This window comes from Oratosquilla oratoria, chromosome 26, assembly GCF_046742065.1.
Source record: "Oratosquilla oratoria isolate Oo_2021 chromosome 26, ASM4674206v1, whole genome shotgun sequence".
Taxonomy (NCBI): Eukaryota; Metazoa; Arthropoda; class Malacostraca; order Stomatopoda; family Squillidae; genus Oratosquilla; species Oratosquilla oratoria.
Genome location: NC_134802.1, coordinates 12705781 through 12725780, shown reverse-complemented (window position 1 = coordinate 12725780; position 20000 = coordinate 12705781). Strand labels below are relative to the sequence as shown.

The following is a 20000-nucleotide window of genomic DNA, read 5'->3' as shown; positions in this document are numbered from 1 at the left end:
TACGCAAGGGAGTCAATATTACTAATCGGCTATAAAGTGATCAACACATACAAGAACCTACACTGAGCCTTGAATGCTACGGGACAATTGCAAGAGATCAATGTCGACAGTATGGGAGGGGGAGAAGGAGTAGGAGCAGTGTGAGTAGAACCTTTGCCTGAGCACAAGACTTGCTCTGGGCTACATGAGTGGCAATGTCAAAACGCATTAAAGGCCAATAATATTTCTTGCGAGTCATAGCCAGAGTTTTGTCACGGCCTAGGTGACCAGCTTGAGGGGAATCATGAGCAAGAGATAAAACAACAGGGACTAGGGACTGAAGGGTCACTAACTGTGCCACATCTTGCTCAAACACTTTCACGGTACGAGTGAGAACACTGTCTTGCAAAAGAATTGAGACAGAGGTACAGGCAATTTTGGCAAGGTAGCATCATCGCCAGATTCTAAGGCGTCAATTACAGCAGATCAAATAAGGTCCTCACGTTGAGCTTTGGCTAAATCTCGCAGGGAGAAGTTGTGAATCACAGCAACTGCAACTATGGGTACATTTCATGAAAGTGCATCAGCAACATTGCTTGCACGTCCCAGGGTATGCTTAAGGACTAGATTGAACTCCTCAGTAGTAAGAAACCATCTGGCTAGGCTGCCTGAAAGATTTTTGCCCTTGAAAAGTTGCGTGGCAGCACTTTGGTCTGTATAAACTGTGATGGGATATCCAAAGATAATGTTACGAAAATGCTTTAGAGCCCACACCACTGCTAAAGCTTCCAGATGTGTAACAGAGTAGCGAAACTCAGCATGATTGAGTTTGCGGCTAGCATATGCAATGACATGTGAACGACGAACATATACTTGCTGCATTAGGACGGCTCCAATACCTAGACCAGAAGCATCAGTGCAAATGGGAAAATGAAGAGTATAATCTGGGAATGTCAACACAGGCGCCTGAGGAGTAAAAAAAAAATTCTGATGATCATGCCACTGGAAGGAAACATCCTTTTTGAAGAGACGATTAAGAGGTGATGCTATGGAAGCAAAGTCTTTTACTAAAGCGCGATAGTATCCTGCCAATCCTAGGAAAGAACGTACACGGCCAACTGTCTTAGGTTAGGAAAGTTTTTAAAAGCTTAGATTTTGTCATCTGTAGTATGATTGCCATCTTTGTCTACTACATGACCTAAGAATTGGATATTGGTCTTAAAAATGAACAATTGACTAAATTTAGGTTTACCACAGCTTCAGTAAAACGTTGCAAGACTAAGGACAACTTATGGAAGTGACTTTCCACATCCTTGGAAACTAGAATTAAGTCATCCAGGTACAAAAGAACTCAATTACCTATTAGTCCATGAAAATTTTAGTTAATAAGGCGCTGACAAGTTAAAGGAGCATTCCGCAATCCCCTGGGGCAGCGAAGTCATTCATAATGACCTGACGGAATCGAGAAAGCCGTGATCTTACCAAACTTTTCCTCCAAAGGAACCTGCCAAAAGCCAGCCTTTAAGTCTAAGGTGGTGAACACTGTTATCTGATCCTATGGACTGAAGATCACTCAACACAGGCAAAAGGTAATGATCTGGAACTCTGTGACATCGTTGACACGCCTATAATCCACAGCAGGGCGGAATGATCCGTTCTTCTTGGGCACAAGAAGGAGCTGGGAGTTCCATTCGGAACGAGACTCTTGGATAACACCCTCTCTCAATAACTCGTCAACTAAAGGCTGAGCTACAAGTCTACGAGAATGAGGCAACCTGTAGGAAGATACGTAGACTGGACGCATCACTGGTTTAAGATCAATGCTATGAACAACACGACCCATAACTCCCAGCCGTTCACCAGGTAAGGCCAAAGCTTGACTATGTGTCAATAACAATTCAGTGAGACTGTCTCTTACCTCAGGAAAATCAGTGTTACGTACATATGTCGCATACTGAGAGTCTAAATGAGCTGTGTCAGTTGTATGTGTAGACGATTGAATTTAAGCTATGATAGGAGGTGAATCCTGGACAGTGTTAACATCAACGATATCAAAAGAACCTTAACGAATACCAGAAGAGAGAGTGATGGGAGCACCAGTAACATTAGTTATCATGGCCGTGGTAACGTGGTCCTCACGACCAGTGGAAAGAGTACCCTCTAGAGCAAGGTGTCTAACACGAACAGTCAGGTTGAGATAAGACATCAGAACCAATTAGAGCATCTGAAATGCGCATCAGGACTAAAACTGCACTAGAAAGACTAATATAGTGCTCGCCTACAACAACAACACAAAAAAATACAGGAGGGCCTAAAACCATTGAACCCTTGGAAGATGACTGCCTGGGCAGAACATGTACAGAAAGTGAACTATGTATAGAAACTGGTCTATTTCAGAAATGACATTGTTGTCGAAAGTAACCATACGGCGCCGAGGAGATATATCTATGGCATGAGTTGCTAAAGTATCAAAATCTACCACAAAGTTAACATGAAACACTTTAGCATGAGAAGAAAACCTTATGGGAATGCAGATAGATCCAAGAATAGACAAGGGAGAGCATTGTTCAGCTTCCAGAGCACTGCAAGAAGGTAACAAAGGCACGTTGTACAAATCCTTGAGAGCAGAATATGCCTTTTTGCCTATGATGCTGCATTCTGCTCCAGTGTCTACTGTTACAGAGATAGGTAACTGGTCCACATAACACTGAAAGGTAAGGAGTTGGGAAGAGACAGCAGCCACTAAAGGGACGATTTTGGACTGGTCATAGTTAGTTAGTCTTTGGGATTTTGATACGGGCGCTTGTGAAAATGGGTGACGTTAGGCATTTCGTGTTGGTGGTGGCACTATGATGTCATGTTGTCTTACGTTGCATTCTTGATTCAAGTTTTGGGATTGAGGAATTTGTGTGTGAGGTCTGCAATATTGGAGGTCTTCCTAAAGACGAGTACCATCTTGCATGGTTAGTAAGGGTTACAGTATGGCTCTCATCCACACAGGGATTAGCTGCCGATCAACAGCTACCCACGTGATTCTGGCCCCCACACATCTGCAAAAGCATGAACATTTACATAGAAAGAATACTGTTTAAATAAAAATTATTCTCTCGTAACATACGAAGACTAAAAGAAAAATGTAGGAACATTAAGGAATGGCCATAAGGTACAGGCAGACAAGATGGCGGTCTCACAACACGCCATTGAAATAATCTCACATGGACTCGGAACAAAATATTCATCTGACAACCACGTGCACAAGGATGGGAAATTAAAAAAATCCAGCAATATGTTAAGGAACCCCGTAGCACACTGCTAATAAGGCTGGGCCGACGTAGGTAGCTAGCAGCCTGGAGACAAGGATCAAAATATCGGAGGCGAAAATGACTTGAATCTATGTCCATCACGTAATACCAAGCAGTTTACAATTTCACTTTTTGCACTTCCATAATAGTCAATAATTAGCGATCGCATTCAGGCAGAGTTAATTGACCTAGCTGTAAAAATGAGTAAAGGAGAAAAAAAAAAAACATACGCGTCAAAAATCCGTGAAGACCAATATTTCACTAGCACTAGTGTTATTAGTTTTTCGCTGAAATTGCCACTAAAATTTTATACTTTTTTTTTTGTCACCATAAGATAATGGTGGCTTAAATGAGTCACTGCAAATTAAAAAAAAAAAAAGATATAAATCGCTGTATTTTACACACCAAGAAAAACCATGTGTTCTCTAGCTCACGGTTGACAAGTGACTGGTTCATACAGCGTCCCGCCCCCGGAATGCGCAGGAAAACATCAATCCATTTGGCGAGGAATAAGAACATACAGAACCTGCAAGGTGGGTATATATATATATATATACTTGCAGAAACCACTTGGAAAATAAAATAAATTAATACAGAACTTTCTCGTCTATTCAAGACATCATCAGGGTACAAAGAATACAGAAAATTACCAAAGGTCGTGATATGTACATAGTGGTAAAGGAACTGGGAAAGGTCCAATGATACCCGATTCCAGAAGAATTATTTACAATCTTTTTAATAATAAAGTTATCTAACTTATACAAACCTAAGCTTAAATTCATATTATTTTCAAAACTATTTTTAATGTAACGTGATTCAATTATGTTCCTTTCTACAATGTTATGACATGATGTAATATATTTTGTGTTTTGCCAATCAATAATATGGGAGAGCTCTTTTTGGTGGACGAAAAGTCCACTTGACATTTGACCCATTCTTATATTGTATTTATGTTGATTAATCCTTTTGTTTAAATATTTTCCTGTTTGGCCTGTGTACTTAAAATCACACACTTTACAAAGTATGCTGTAGATACAATCTTCTTTTTCTTTTGGAGAATTTCTAATGAGATAGTTCTTAACATTATTGTTGTTATTAAATACCTGAATACCTGAAACTTTTAAATATTTGAGGAAGGGTGATAAAATTTTCATGATATGGAATTGCTAAAATGTTCTTCAATTTAAATTCGTTTACTTGAGAGGTGTTAAAATATGTTCTTCTGGCTTTTTCTTGTGCTCTATCCATCAAATGTTTTGGATATTTTAAATTCTGACCAATCTCATAAATAAATTTTACTTCATCTTCAAGATACTCAGGAGAACATACTCTAAACGCTCTCAAGAACATAGAAGAAAAAACAGATAACTTCGTATTTTGATGATGGTATGAATAGAAATGAATATATGAGAAAACATAGGTTGGTTTTCTGTAGGCATTAGATGTAAGATATCTACCACATCGATGAATACTTACATCTAAGAAAGGCAATGTGTTGTTCTCTTCACATTGCCTTTCTTAGATGTACAGTATTCATCGATGTTGTAGATATTTTAAATTCGCCTTGAAGTTGGCGTAATCATAGTTTAAAACTAGGGTTGACGCATGAAGCTGACATCATCTCAGAGGCTAGGTAATTAATTATACAATACTACAGGCCCCCATTACATGATATCATTATCGTTGTTGTTGTTATTGTTACACACACGCACGTACGCACACACACACCACACGCCATCTGGTCAAAGGAGAGGACAACGGCCAGCAATGTTTTAATGGTTTTCAATCTCTAAACTGTGTTCTATTTCAATTTTGATGAGGCAGCAGGCTAAGGGTCTCCACCACGCCACGCCACACGCACGTGTCTTTGTGTAAGTGTGTAGTGTGTGTTTGTGTGTATACTCGAGCCTGCATTGATGCACTTTCATTTCGTACGAGTGGCCTGCTGTGTGCGTGCTGAGGATGTATTTTGTAGTTTGATAGATGTGCGTCATGAAAGTCCAGGTCCTAATGACTTGCGTGTGCTCTTGAGGTTTCATGCATGCACCGCGTGTCTTTGTTTATTCCAGATGTGCCTGGGTGCCCTGAGCAAGGTGTTGTTTCTCCCTTGATGTCTTTTACATGCGCGTGAAAGAACACACGGTTCTACCTTTCGTGCTTTTAATTACAAGTCCTCTCCCCTTCGCTGCACAGAGAGCTTCTTTTTGGTTGAATGAAATTGCCTGTGGCAGTCGGAATAGATGTACCTTGAACTGCAGTGAAGGGTGAGCGACATGGAATACCAAATCTACGCAGTGAGAAAAAATTTCATGTCGTAGCCTCTTCAGCGCTTTGACTTGCTTTGAGACTTTTGCCGCCAGGTGATTTTACTCGCCCAAGGATCGGATGAGGAAGTTTTATACGTATTTCTAAAGCAATCAGCGAGGGAGGAAGAGTTTCTGCTGGATCTTGTTCCTTTATGAACTTTTTTTGTGTCATGACTGGTGCACAATTGCAGGTGAGCCGTTGGGCCTTCGCCCAAGGAGACATGGATTTGGCCCGCGATACCTGACCAGAAATGTAAACAGTGTCTAGAGTCCAAGATTTGCTGGAAATTCACAGTTGTTTTATGTATTTATGTAAATTAAGTGTTGCGTTTATTGCAGTAAACTTTATTTTATACAGACACTACAACCTTGTTTCTTTCCTCTTTTCAGGTGTGTGTTCAAAATTGGAGTAAGGTTAAATCACAAGACTAAGTTGAATATGATTTACAGTGTAAGTTGAAATGGGCAAGTTGTTTGCATTTGAGTTGGATATGTTCTGTGTTGTCTAAAGTGGAAGAAATGAATTTGAAATTTTTATTTGAAATGTCTTTATTAAAGAGTTTTGATATGACGTAATTTCGAATGTCTTCACTTGTTTATTTAGCTATATATTATTTGTTTTTATCTATTCATTTTTAATGTATATTAATTTGTTTTATTTATTTAGTCGTTCCTTTATTCATTACTCGTTTATTTATTAGCTATTCAATTATTCTTAGTTTATTAATTTATATATTTAGTTATGTTTATTTCTATTCTCGTTTATTTTAGTCTATTTCTATTTACTTTTATTCTTGTTTATTTACATATATGTTTATTTGTATGAGAATGGATTCAAAGAAGCGAGAGGTGATTGTGCAGACGCCAGTGTATGAGGCAGCGACCTTGAATTTAAGAGAGTCAGAGAGGAAAAGCTTAAATGTGTTTGAGGTGAAATGTCTGAAGTATGGTAAGGGTTACAAGGTTGGAGAGAGTGAGAAACCAGGAGATGAGGAGGAGACCTGGAATGGAAAAGGAGATGGTAGGGTTGATGAAAAGTATTGGGATGGTTTGGACACATAGAGAGAATGGGTGAAGAAATATTAATAAAAGAGGTGTGGAAGGCAAAGACAGAGGTGAGGGGAGTGAACTTGAGGGGACGACCGAGGATGAGATGAGTGGGCTGAAAGGGGCGTTGAGCAAGAGGGGAATGTCTACTGAGCAAGGAAGGGAGAAGGCAGGAGATAGGGATGAATGGAGAATGGCTGTGTATAAATGATCCTGTGATGCAAGATAGGGAGGGAGTGGGGGAAAAGGGGTGTTAGAGATTGGTTATATATGAATGATATTTTGACGCACCCCGAAGGGATTTTTCCCCATCCCTTTTTCTGCATGTGGGAACGGAGATGGGAGAGGGGGTGGCTGATTAAGTGAAGCGGCCTTGCTGTGGATGTGAAGTATCTCGCTGCATTGCTTCTGACCCAGGGCAGTTGACGGGATTCAATGAGGAACCGTCATCCACGAGGAGCTAAGATGAGAAGGGAAGAAAGGGTGGTGGGTGGGAGTGGAATGGGTGGGAGTGGGTACTTGCCTTTTGACTTGGCTACCTCCCTTGTAATAGGGAAAAAGCCCTTGGTTTACATATATATATATATATATATATATATATATATATATTATATATATGTGTGTGTGTGTGTGTGTGTGTGTGTGTGTGTGTGTGTGTGTGTGTGTGTGTGTGTGTGTGTGTGTTTTCTTATAGTCTGATTGACTTTTCGAGGGAGGGGGGGGGGCGGACGCATCACCAGGAAGGAGATTTGCCCTCCATCCATATGAGTCGTGCACCACTGCACCTGTACGCACCGCTTGTGCCACACAAAAGTGTGGCAACTCGTTACAAACAGAAAAAAAAACGATTCTATTGTATAATATCGATGGTTGCCGAAATTGAAAAAAGCGCATAGAATCCTTTTAAGTGTACTACTAGCAGTTTCCGAACATTTCTCATGCCGCAACAAAATGAACTCTAGTCTGCCCATTTACATAGAGATTAAGTATTAACCATAAACATTAAAGAATCTATTAACCTTTAGGATAACAATCTTGTCATAGTTACACATAAAAAAAAAAATATCGAAAAACTTAAATTCATCTAGATCTCAAAATTACAAATAGATACTTAGTAAAGCATAAAGACACAAAATAGTGCCAAAATCTCCTCTTCCGTATAAAGGGGTGGCCGAATCGAAGTGCACTCCATTTCATACACAATCAAAACTCGTTTAAAGGTCTTATCGCACTGTTCGTTTGTTTGTTTGTTTTTCCTCCCACATCCTATCTCGAATCTCTATTTGAATAACTAGAATATGACTTCGCTTATAAAAATCTAGACTTCTCTAAGAACATCTCAACAGTATGTCTAACATCCGTATAGGTTTACAATCTTAGTTCATCATTCATTTTTGCAGTATGTGACGGAAAGATCATTTGATATTTGGAGATTTTTACTCAAAGCCCGTGGAGACCCAGTGTGATAACCCTTAACACCCTCTCCTATCTTGCACCTTGTGGATGATGGGTCATTCCTCACCCCCACCACACCGCTCAGGTCAATAGGAAGTGCAACGAGGCAAAATCTTCCCATATCTCTGCTGCTGAACAGCATCATCATGTGAAGGCAATTTCAAAGTCGTGTTAACTAGCAGCAAATAATGTCGGCGTTGAAGTTGTATGCTTTCACAACATGAACCTGTATTTTTATTGTAGTGATTGTTGATACATCACTGATCAACTGTAACTCCGATACTATAAGATAGAAGCAAACAAACATAAAACGGTTGATATCTACCAGAGCCATCTAACCTGGGACACGACATCTGGAATTAAGCGACTGGACCGTCATGATTATAGAGAGATTTAGTGTCTCTGATAGCTCGAGGGGAGTGCACCGTCTGCCTGAATCAGTAGGTGTGTAATTAGGTCATTGTTGAGAATCTACACCGCGGCCATGTTGCTTTATATTTTAAGGAACAGTTTCTAAACACGGGTTGATGGCTTTGTTTGCATTAAAAATAATTATATGGTTTATATGTACTGTTAGATAATAGATATGTGGGCTTCGTAAAACATGAACGGTGAATTATGAAGTTTTTGTTTTGCCCCTAACCATCCATGGAAAGGAAGAGACGGTGAGATGTTTGTGCATTTTTATTTAGTTTTCAGTTTGAGAAATTGGTCGTTATATTTAACATGTTACTTAGCAACGAGTTATTAGTATTGTGGGATATAAAGTTTACTCTCGCACCCAAAGTGAAATAAATCGTGAAATCACGTGAAGTTTTAGGTTGGGCCATAATTTTGGGAATTTTGTTAAAATATGATTAGTGTCTCACAGGTATTGGTTGCTTAGCAGCCATTTCTCGAGCATTATGGAGTGGAGCGCCATTTTTTGTTGAATTCCCTAAGGGCCGTGTAAGAAAGATATGTGTTTTAACAATATCTTACAGTTCCGACACTCCTCCTAGGTCATAGTTAAGCAAAGGACCAGAGGAGGATGTTTGTTTCATCTACCCTCCCATCTGCATCGCGGGTGCAGTCTTTAAAACTTTTTGTTTTGCCTGACGTAAGATGTTTTTGATGTGTACCTGAGGGTCTCACCCCTTACTCTGTCTAAACAGGGTCTTCCCTCTTCCTTCTGGTGTCAGATCGAGCCAGCATTTCACACTGCTTGACGGTGTAATGGTACCGTTCTCGACAGCTAATTCAGCTGGTTGAAGTCCCGCCCAAGGCTGAATGTTTCAACACTGCTGCACTTAAGTAGGCACTCCAACTCTGGTGGGCAAGTGTGTGTGTGTGTGTGCGTGTGTGTGTGTGCGTGTGTGTGTGTGTGCATATGCGTGTGTGTGTGTGTGTGTGTGTGTGTGTGTGTGTGTGTGTGTGTGTGCGTGTGTGTGTGCGTATGCGTGTGTGTGTGTGTGTGCGTGTGTGTGTGTGTGTGTGTGTGTGTGTGTGTGTGTGTGTGTGTGAGAGAGAGAGAGAGAGAGAGAGAGAGAGAGAGAGAGAGAGAGAGTGAGAGGTCACGCAGCATTACCCACAGATTGGGCCATGTATGATCTATAAGTTCTCATCCGGTAGGGTGATAGTTGTCAATCACGAGTCCATCAAGTGATCCATGACCGTGGTGAATCACACACACACTCACACAATCACTCTCTCTCTCTCTCTCTCTCTCTCTCTCTCTCTCTCTCTCTCTCTCTCTCTCTCTCTCTCTCTCTCTCTCTCTCTCTCTCTCTCTCTCTCTCACACACACACACACACACACCTCGTGGCGCAGTGGTTAGAGTTCCCGGCTGCCACTACGGCGGTCCGGTTCGAATCCCACCCAGGGCTGAAATAATTTCAGTATCGCTGCGCTGCGGGTTGTTACCCCAACACTCGTGGGCGGGGAGTTTGGGGTGTGTGTGCGTGTAAGGTCACAGCATTGCCCATAGGTCGGTCATATATAAGCTCTGAACTCTCTTCCGAGAGGGAAATAACTATCGATTACGAGTCCAAAATGTGATCCAAGACCATAATGAATCACACACACACTCACACACACGCACGCATGCACACGCGCACGCACACACTCATTACGTAACAGAGTGGGGAGCGCGCGCGTGTGTCCATGTGTCTTCATGTATGTGTTCAATTTTCTTTTCATCAGTGCTCTATTTCACGCAAAGGATATATATAAGTCGGACATGGAAATAGTAAGAAAGGTTCGCCCCCGGTGTCGGGTTCACATCCATATTATCATTTCAGCCTCTGTGCCCCATGCAGAATGAAGTGCCTAATGTGGAGAAGTTTGCTCAGCTGTGTTTCTTATAGTCAAATGCACCAAGGAATGTCTTATGTAGGGTCTGTTTTTTTTAGGCATACGAGTAGTGTTTTGTTTTTAAGCTCTGCAGTATGTTAACCAGATTTGGACGTAGTTCTTAAAACGATGTCTGTTTCTAATACGATTTATAAATGGAATTCGGATGTTCCAAAGGGGACACGTTTGTTATCTTTCTCAACTTCCTCTCTCATCAGACCCCTGAATGATAGGTCTGAAGAACAGTTGTTGTGCTAAGTCTTCTCCACCCCGGTCAGGGTAGGTACCTTTCCTCCTCCTCTGGCACTTTTCACTGGCAGTTCCTCGTCTCTTTATGGTCTCCTCCACTCCTTTCATTCACGTCATCTTCGGTCTTCCAACAGGTCTTTCTTATGGAGTCCATCTTAAAGCTTCCTTTGTTGTGTCTTCCGTCATTATTTCAACGTGTCTTTACCATTTCAATTTGCTATTTTTTATCCATTGTACAGTAAATGTAATGATCAGATCGTTTCGTATTCTTGTATGTTTTAGTTGATCTAGTTGTGTAACACCCTCAATCAATCTTAATGTAGTCATCATGGCAGCTTCAAGTAATGATTTAGTATCTGTACCATACATTAAAATTTGCCTTTTTTATTTGTTTATATATATATATATATATATATATGTGTGTGTGTATATATATATATTGCGAGTCTGTTTTCGGTGGGCACAGAGTTGTTTCTGAGCAGTGGATAAAGCTATCAAACATTGATGTTGTACTTGCTTATTCTCTTGGTTGTTTGTATTTGCTTTAAGCTGTCGTCATTAATATGCATTCACAAGTATGTGGAAATTTCCACTTGGTTTAATTGTTTTTTGTTCCCCAATGTATAGGTCACAGTCTTGTATTGTTTTATTTGTACACACAACTGTTTTAATTGTACTCGTTGTCATTCCATGCTTGTTTAAGTCATCCTAATATGTACTATTATTTGTTGCTCCTTCAACGTCATTAGCATAAACAAAGGGTTATATTTCTTCATTGGTACATCTCCTTGTCTGACTCCAGACTTTATTTCAAATTAGTCACTAGTCTCTTTTCTACATTTTAATTAATTTTCGGGATATATGTACTGATGTACACTTTTTACTGATATGTATAACTTTGGCTCTATTCAGTACTCATGTTTCAAAGGTCTATTACGGCAATACAGTTTTTGTTGTTCCACTCACTACTTTTAAGGTCTTTTGCCCCTATGTGTATTTCAGAATAGTTGTAAATTAAGTGGAATGTATGTAGAAAAGTAGCAGACCCTGTCGGCTGGCATCAGAGTTTTTTAAGGGAATATGGTAAAATTTTACTCCATGAGAAAACATAGTCAAAAAGTCTGACTACTGAACATGTACCAAAAGAATGGAAACTGCCAAACGTTTTTTTTTTTTTTTATTATTGAAAAAGAACGAAAAACAAAAACCAGGAAATTACAGGTCTGTAAATTTCACGTTAGCTTTAGGAAAAAATTATGGGAACGATCATTAGAGTTGAAATCAAAAGTCAATTGGAAAGCTTCTAAAAAGTAAATCTGTACGGATTCGTATGTAAATGCTCTTCAGCAACCTACCTAATCGAATTTTACAATGTGGTTACATCACAATGGGTAAAAAAAAATAGTATGTATATAAGAGCATAAGAATGAAGGAGACTACAAAGGACCATAAGATCTACACTAGGCAGTTCCATGTCCATTACCACCTATAATCCTCATCCACAAAGTTTAACCTTTTCTTAAAACAACCGATAGTTTCAGCGCTCATTACATTGTTACTAGGTCTTTTCCATTGATTGACCACCCTATTGGTAAACCAGTTCATGGAGATTGACTTACGTTTGATATTGTCCCACGAGAGACTACAAAGCTAGTATAGCATGTCGTTAGAAGAAACCTACCAAGCTGGAACAAAAACTAGAAACAATTGTAAACAAGGCGTTGTTAGGAATAGCAAAGCATCTATCAGGACGAGTATTATGAGGGGGCCCTTCCTATGGTTTAGTGTTTTTTTTTTTTTTTTTTTTCTGTTCGTATTACATGCAAATGACTTAGAATATAAACAGAAATCTACTACATCCAGAATTCCTGGTGATGCACAACTGTGCAAAATACCGAATAGTCAGTCAGGTCAACTGAATCTTTTAAGATTTAGACAAGGTAGCTCACTAGTCTGAAACGGTCTACCCTGATACACTACCTTGTTAATATAGTAATCCAACACAGTGCTCTGTTCGTCTCACTTTGATCTACCACTATGTCTGAGTAGAATGAAACGTTTGCTCTCTTTTCCCCTCTGATGTGTACAACGCTGGTCACGTAGTCACGTGATTCTCTTGACATTATAGTAATTGCGCGCGTGTATATGTATATGCGTGTGTGTGTGCTTGTGTATGCTATGTGCACGTGCGTGCGTATGTATGTGCATATGTTTCCTGTGTAGCTTCCCATGCCTTCTTCAACTTCTGTACACGGCAGCTTCGTGTGCATTCCCTTGTGTGGTGAGGAGGGTCATGCAACCTACGTGTCACCATGGTGCCAGCTAGGGCTGTTCTGGAGGAGGGGCCTTACGCAACCCATCTGGCGAGCTGAAGTGAGTCATGCTCAGGGACCGTCAACTGCAAATAGTGAGAGAGCCGAACATGTTTTAATAGGCGATCGTTACCAAACTGTGCTTTCGATTCAATATGGATTTTTTTCTTCTGTTCTCCTATATTTCTGGTCTTTTTTATTTCCTCGTTCCTTTTTTCATTCCCATACTGTCATACTTCCCCCTTACTTTTTACAATTTGTTTATGTTTTATGCGTTTCATTTCTTTGCTTTTTTATTTCCGCAATCTTGCACTTTCTTCACGTTTTATATATTTTTTTCGATACCAACTATATATTCTCTCCTATTGATTCCTTTTTGTCGTATATTTTTTGCGCTCTCAGCAGTCTTACCTTATATATTCTAATCATCTGCTTACCCTAGAACATAAAATAATTTTATTTTTCGAGCCCTCACTTCAGTCCTTATCCCTTCTTCCTCTTCAGTACGGTCAAAGCTCATTCCCCACACACAGATTGTTTCTCCAAGATCTTCACTCGCCAGTTGGCCCTTCCCACCTCTTCAACGGTCAGTCTGCCACCGACGGTACCCCAGATCACTGTGTCTGGCGAGTCTGGAGTGGAGGGGAATCTCCCATTCTTCAGCAAAAAATCGGTGACATCAGAAACTGCAAAGGTTGACTTGATTAATTTTTTTACACTACCCCTGTTGCGACTGTTTTCGCGATTGCGTCTTAACAAATACTCTTTACCGACTAAAAAAGATAGTGAACGTGTGTATTCATATGACGGATATAAAGAGGGCGAGCACGCAGGTTCGAATTCTGCGCCCATTACATGAAAGAATTCGTCACGGTGACCAGGTGAGATGCGAGATCGAATCACACACCCAGAATACCGTTGCGTGTTTTAACCATTACAGGTGTGGCCATAGGATTTGTTTCTACTTCCCTCTACCGTAGGATCCACTAAAGAGTGCCCTTCGCAAAGGAGAAAGTCAGTAGTGCCAAAAGATATATAAGGATTGCAAGAGGCACAATAAACAACGGCGACGTCTTTCACTCCGTATGTATCAGGATCAAATCCTTCGTATTAACCCGCTGCTTTGGGTTTCACCTCATCACAGCGGGGACCTACCGTTTGAATGTTTGTTCTGACTAGTGCCTGACGATTCTATTCAATTGAGGGGCGGGAAAGGGAGGGGGAAGCTTACACCCGAATGGTCTTTGTCGATTGAGACCTATTATAATCCAAGTCCGCCCCTCATCTGAATAAAGTCATGTTGAATCATCCAGTTTCAAAATGTAAAACATCACCGAATTGAAGTTGTTAGTAACAAAACACCTGCTTCAGTCCTGCAGCCTGTCGGTTCCCAGTCTCGCCTTCCCCGTTCGCTTCCACCCCTTCAACCTCATGCTACACGCCTGTGCAACGGTAACATCTTTTACAGAATTTATCGTGCTTAATGCCAGACACAATGGGGTCTTGAGACATGTTTTAGTCTTGAGTCCGAACCTCAGTCTGAATGAAGAAGCCAGGCGTTGATTGGAATCGGATATGAGAGAGGGCGCCACCGAAGTGAAGAGGCTAGCGTCCCCGACCTTGCCCCCCCCCCTCTCTCTCTCTCTCTCTCTCTCTCTCTCTCTCTCTCTCTCTCTCTCTCTCTCTCTCTCTCTCTCTCTCTCTCTCTCTCTCTCTCTCTCCCTCTCCCTCTCCCTCCCTCCCCCTCTCTCCCTCCCTCTCTCTCCCCTCTCCCTCCCTCTCTCTCCCTCTCTCTCCCTCTCCCTCTCCCTCCCTCTCTCCCTTTCCCTCTACCTCCCCTTTTCCCTCTACCTCCCCCTCCTCACCTCTCTCTCTCTCTCTCTCTCTCTCTCTCTCTCTCTCTCTCTCTCTCTCTCTCTCTCTCTCTCTCTCTCTCTCTCTCTCTCTCTCTCTCTCTCTCTCAGTTCTCTTTCTCGTGTCTGAGGCCAGCCACACCGCCACCTCAACTCCGACGTTATAATAACCTCCAACGTATTTTTTTTTCTTTAATTCTGGTTTCCTCACGCCATTGCTGATGCGCCAACTCGCCCTGAAGTTCCCCGATCCACCCCTGAATTCTTTCCTCAGCCCCAAAACCCTTCATTCAAAACCCCCATTTTCCCCCCTTTTGTTAGCTCACCCACTCTTTCATCCTAAGTCATTTGAATACCGTAATGGCACGCTGCACAGCTTCTGCTGTTGCAAATATTAGACGACTTCGTTCAGCAGCTAGAAGTCTGCTCCAACCAAGACGAGGTCTTATCCCTTCTGCCGTCGGTGGGTCACCAGTCGGCGGTCGAAATAAGATGGAGACTGCCTATTAACGGGAACTTTCAGAAAGTTACTAGGGCACCGTTAGTGGCAGACAACGATAAGTAAAATTTGTTGGTTTGTATATTACTACGATACAAAAAATACTCGTGTATTAACGTACTCTACTTCTGTGAATTACTTCATGACAAGTGTATGTATTTGGATAGATAACTTCCATAAACGCCAAATGAACTGGTTTGTTCTTGTGGTGTCGCCTCTTCGTTGTATTTACATTACGTGGCTTGGTATGACCTCGATCGCATTCAGCAGGCCTTGACCTCGTGCTCCACCACGGAGTCGTCGAAAACTGGAGTGTGGGATGAGGCGGGAAGAGATTGATTGACGGGTCGACCTCTTTACCTAAATTTGCGGTTCGCTCGCTTTCGGAAGTGCCTTACAAAGGATTACAAAGGCGGAGCATGCCGACAGGAGACCTTTTGGTGCATATCTAGGTCGGATGCGAAAAAAAATCATAATAAATAAATAAATATATAAATAAATGAATGAATAAATAAAAACTATAATAATGTGAATAATAAATAAAATACGTATAGTTAAATAATAAACAAACAGGTAAATAGTAGATAATAATAAATTGACATATAACTAATAAATGAAAATCAAGCAAATATTAATAAACAAATGATAACAAAAATAAACAAATGTAAAATAAAAGATAGTCATTACAGCATCTTGCTTAGGTGTTTATCTAAATAATTCTTAAAGCTTCGAACTGAACTACATTGCACTGCCTCTGCAGGAAGTTTATTCCATTCATTAACTACACGGTTGGCGAAGTTGTTTCTACCTACTTCCAAATTAAATCTATTTCCAGACAGTTTGAGACCATTGTTTCTTGTCTGATTCTTATTCAGTGTGAAAATTTTGTCATTTTTTATGTCAGTTCCCTTTAGAATCTTAAAGACCTGTATCAAGTCACCTCGGAGTCTACGCTTTTTAAGGAAAACAAGATTCATATGTTTTAGTCGATTTTCGTATGATTTATTTTTGATATTTGGAACCAGTTTTGTGGCTCGCCGTTGTACTTTTTCCAATCTTTCAATGTCTTTAATGAGATTCGGTGACCATATGGAAACAACATATTCCAAATGTGGACGAACTAACGATTTATATATCTTATTAATGAGTGATGGACTTTTGAAGTCAAAAGATCGCACAATCAGTCCTAGAATCTTGTGGATGGATAGAGTAGAGCTTCACGGTAGCTACCCTCGACATCCCTCTGTTGCCGCTACTGACATTAATGCCGCAGATTACATCCATCTCCGCCAACCCACAATCCACAATCCAACACAGTACACATGTAACTTCGGCCGCGGCTAAGCGCATCCAAAGTTTTTTTTTTTCAAGATTAATCTCCAATCTTGAAAGAAGACTGGGTGACTTGATAAGAATGTCACAGAAATCCCTAAAATATTGATATTAATCCATAAGAGGAGACAGCAAGATAGAGTGTCGTACAGAGAGCGGGGGAGAGATCGAGGGGAAGGTCAGGGAGGGGCGAAGAAGGGCGAGTCCATGCTTGAATGGAGGTCGAACCCTTTTCTGTATTTGCCATAACCATATCTCCACAGTGCACCAATTGAAGCCGCTGACCCACACATGCTAAAAGAATTGCCTGATGTTTGTAACAACAGAATGACTGCTACCGTACATTAGGGATTGATAAAAAAAAAAAATACACATTTTGTATTTATCTTTATTTGTATTTTTGTGGGAGCGATGCATGAAAACTCAAATTTTCGTCACCAATAACTCACCAGCGCTTCTTTCCTTATGGACAGTATGTCACCTAAGAGGCAGGGTCCTGTGGTAAAGGAGATAAGGAGAAAGGAAGGATAGTAGAAGTTTAGTGATCAGCATTTTTCTTTTGGTGACTGGTCCGTAGGTGTACCAAGGTCCCTGAAATATAGACTTCATGAAACTTACGGGGATGTTTTCCGTGGATTAAGAAACTTGTCTTAGCAAACACGCCCCTACCTACTCCAGCACTAAATTCCACGAGTTGCATTGCCCAGCCTCTTGTTCCCTTCTCTCTGTCTGGATTAACTCGTTCAGCATTGAAGATTCCACTGTCGATATTTTCGATAACAAACAGCGGACGTGTGTCTCTGTCTGTTAATGCGAGCGTGTGCAACGCGGGTCATTTCGTCACGTCGCTTGGGTCGACCTCCATTCACCGCATTGTGTCCGAAAAGTCGCTGTTTTGAACAAACGTGGGCGCATCAGTCATTCGTGCCGATGCCGCCATGTTAGGTTGACGAGCCACCAGTGCTGCTGCCCACACCGCGTTTCGATGTCGCCTGCTTCCTCCTGCAGTGTTAGTCTCCTATGGCGTGGCTCTCGCGGTGGGTGGGTGGCGGTTAGACCCGGCAGGCAGACCGCCGGGGCCTGCCTGCCGAGTCGCGTGCAGGCCGTGTCGTTATTCAAGAGTGAAAGACGACTCTCCAGTGCTCCCCCTCCCCTTGGCCCCATGAATCACTTTTGTTTTTGGTTGAATCATCCTCTTAGCCTGGAATGAACCTCCATCATACACAATGTTTTAAATATCTTCGATATGTTGACGTTCATAACAGATTATTTTTACTGTCGCCAGGCAACTTTATTCAAATAAAGGGCAAACTTTAAAAAACGTGGTCCCTATCGATTGAGACACCAGATATCACGTGTCTGTCCTCAAATTAGTAAAAGTGCCTCTTGGTTGTAGCCAGAACAAAATCTATAGAACATTTCATCGGGACGTTACCCATTTTTTTCCTATATGGGGATGTGTAGTGCTTGTATGTATACATATTTATATATATATATATATATATATATATATATATATATATATATACACATTATCCTCTTTCTTTTTCAGCCACATTAATTTTTTATTTTAATTCCATGCCATCACGATTGAGACTGACAAGGGGCTCGACAGAAGTATATACGGAAATCTGATACGTAGTAAAGCCAAGGACTCGAACCCAGATGAGAAGTAACAAGTGAACAGTGGTTCACTTGTTGCGTCTCAGCTGGGTTCGAGTCCTTGGCTTGACTACGTATCAGTTTCCGTATATGCTCTCGTCGAGCTCCTTGGCAGTCTCGATCGTGATGGCATGGAATGAAAGTGAAAAATTGATGTGGTTGAAAAAGATCAATATCTGTGCACTGGGGACCATTCAATGTCTGTGTGTATATACATTATACACACGCACACACACACACACACACACACACACACACACACACACACACACACACACACACACACACACACACACACACACACACCACACACACACACACACGATGAAGGATGGAGTACAAAATAAGTGGTAGGGTGGTGAGATAAAGACCGAGAATCGTTAGAGTTTTAATCATTGACGTTTCGCTCTTAACAGTTTACAGAGTGGATGCATACATGGAAAGAAAATCAACATATTTAGGGTCACGTGAAGAATTGTCACCCCATGAGATCCCACCTGAACAATTGTCACCCCAGCACGCCAAATATCAACAGTGGAATAAATATTAGGTTAGGTTGAATGAGGGTTATGCTTATTGTCATCAACTTATACAACCGAAGAATCGTAAACCCAGGAACACGATTGGGAACAAGAGACTTTATTCCTGACCGGTTTCGCCTTTGAGGTCTCATGTTCCCAATCGTGTCTTTCCATTCTTACCATTCATACACACACACACACATACACACACACACACACACACACACACACACACACACACACACACATATATATATATATATATATATATATATATATATATATATATCACAAAAAAGTAATGTCGTAGCACATTTCATCGGGACGTTACCCATATATATATATATATATATATATATATATATATATATATATATATATATATATATATATATATATATATGTTACAGGTGAAAAATGTACTCACACGTTTGTCAATCCCGTAGAAACCACTGTTGGAGTAGAAAAGACTGGAAACGGGGAATCTATATATTTCGATTGCAAACTGCAATCCTCTTCAGTAGATACAATTCAGAGAGAGAGTGTGCTACTGCTACTTAAGTAACACACTCTCTCTCTGAATTGTACTGAAGAGGATTGCAGTTTGCAATCAAATTATATAGATTCTCCGTTTCCAGTATATTTTTACTCCAACAGTGGTTTTTACGTGTTATATATATATATATATATATATATATATATATATATATATGTATAATAAGCAATGTATATACATGCAATATATATATATATATATATATATATATATGTAATATGCACTATATATATATCCAATATGTATATATGTCTATATAAGCAATATGTATATATAAGCAATATATATATATTATATAAATATATATATGTGTGTGTGTGTGTGTGTGTGTGTGTGTGTGTGTGTGTGTGTGTTCACTTGGTCTTTGGATCACGTGTTGGACTCGTGATCGACAGCTATTTCCCTCCTGGAAGAGAGCTCAGAGCTCGTAGGTCCGATCTATGGGTAATGCTATGACCTTGCACACACATGTGTAATATATATATATATATATATATATATATATATATATATATATATATATATATGCAATATATATGCAATTATATATATATATATGCAATATATATGTATATATAAGCAATGTATATACATG

At 40.4% G+C, this 20000-nt stretch overlaps 1 protein-coding gene across 7 annotated transcripts in view; it reads left to right on the top strand.

The window, feature by feature from the left end:
• LOC143039384 (glycoprotein 3-alpha-L-fucosyltransferase A-like) overlaps positions 1-20000 on the top strand; it is a 324950-nt gene that overhangs the window by 109081 nt on the left and 195869 nt on the right. The window contains exon 1 of one of the 7 annotated variants that reach the window (XM_076209316.1): positions 6021-6038. The exons of the other annotated variants lie outside the window; for them this stretch is intronic. The gene's annotated coding sequence lies outside the window, so the exon portion shown is untranslated. Of the gene's footprint in view, positions 1-6020; positions 6039-20000 lie in introns of those variants that run through there. 7 annotated transcript variants of the gene reach the window in all.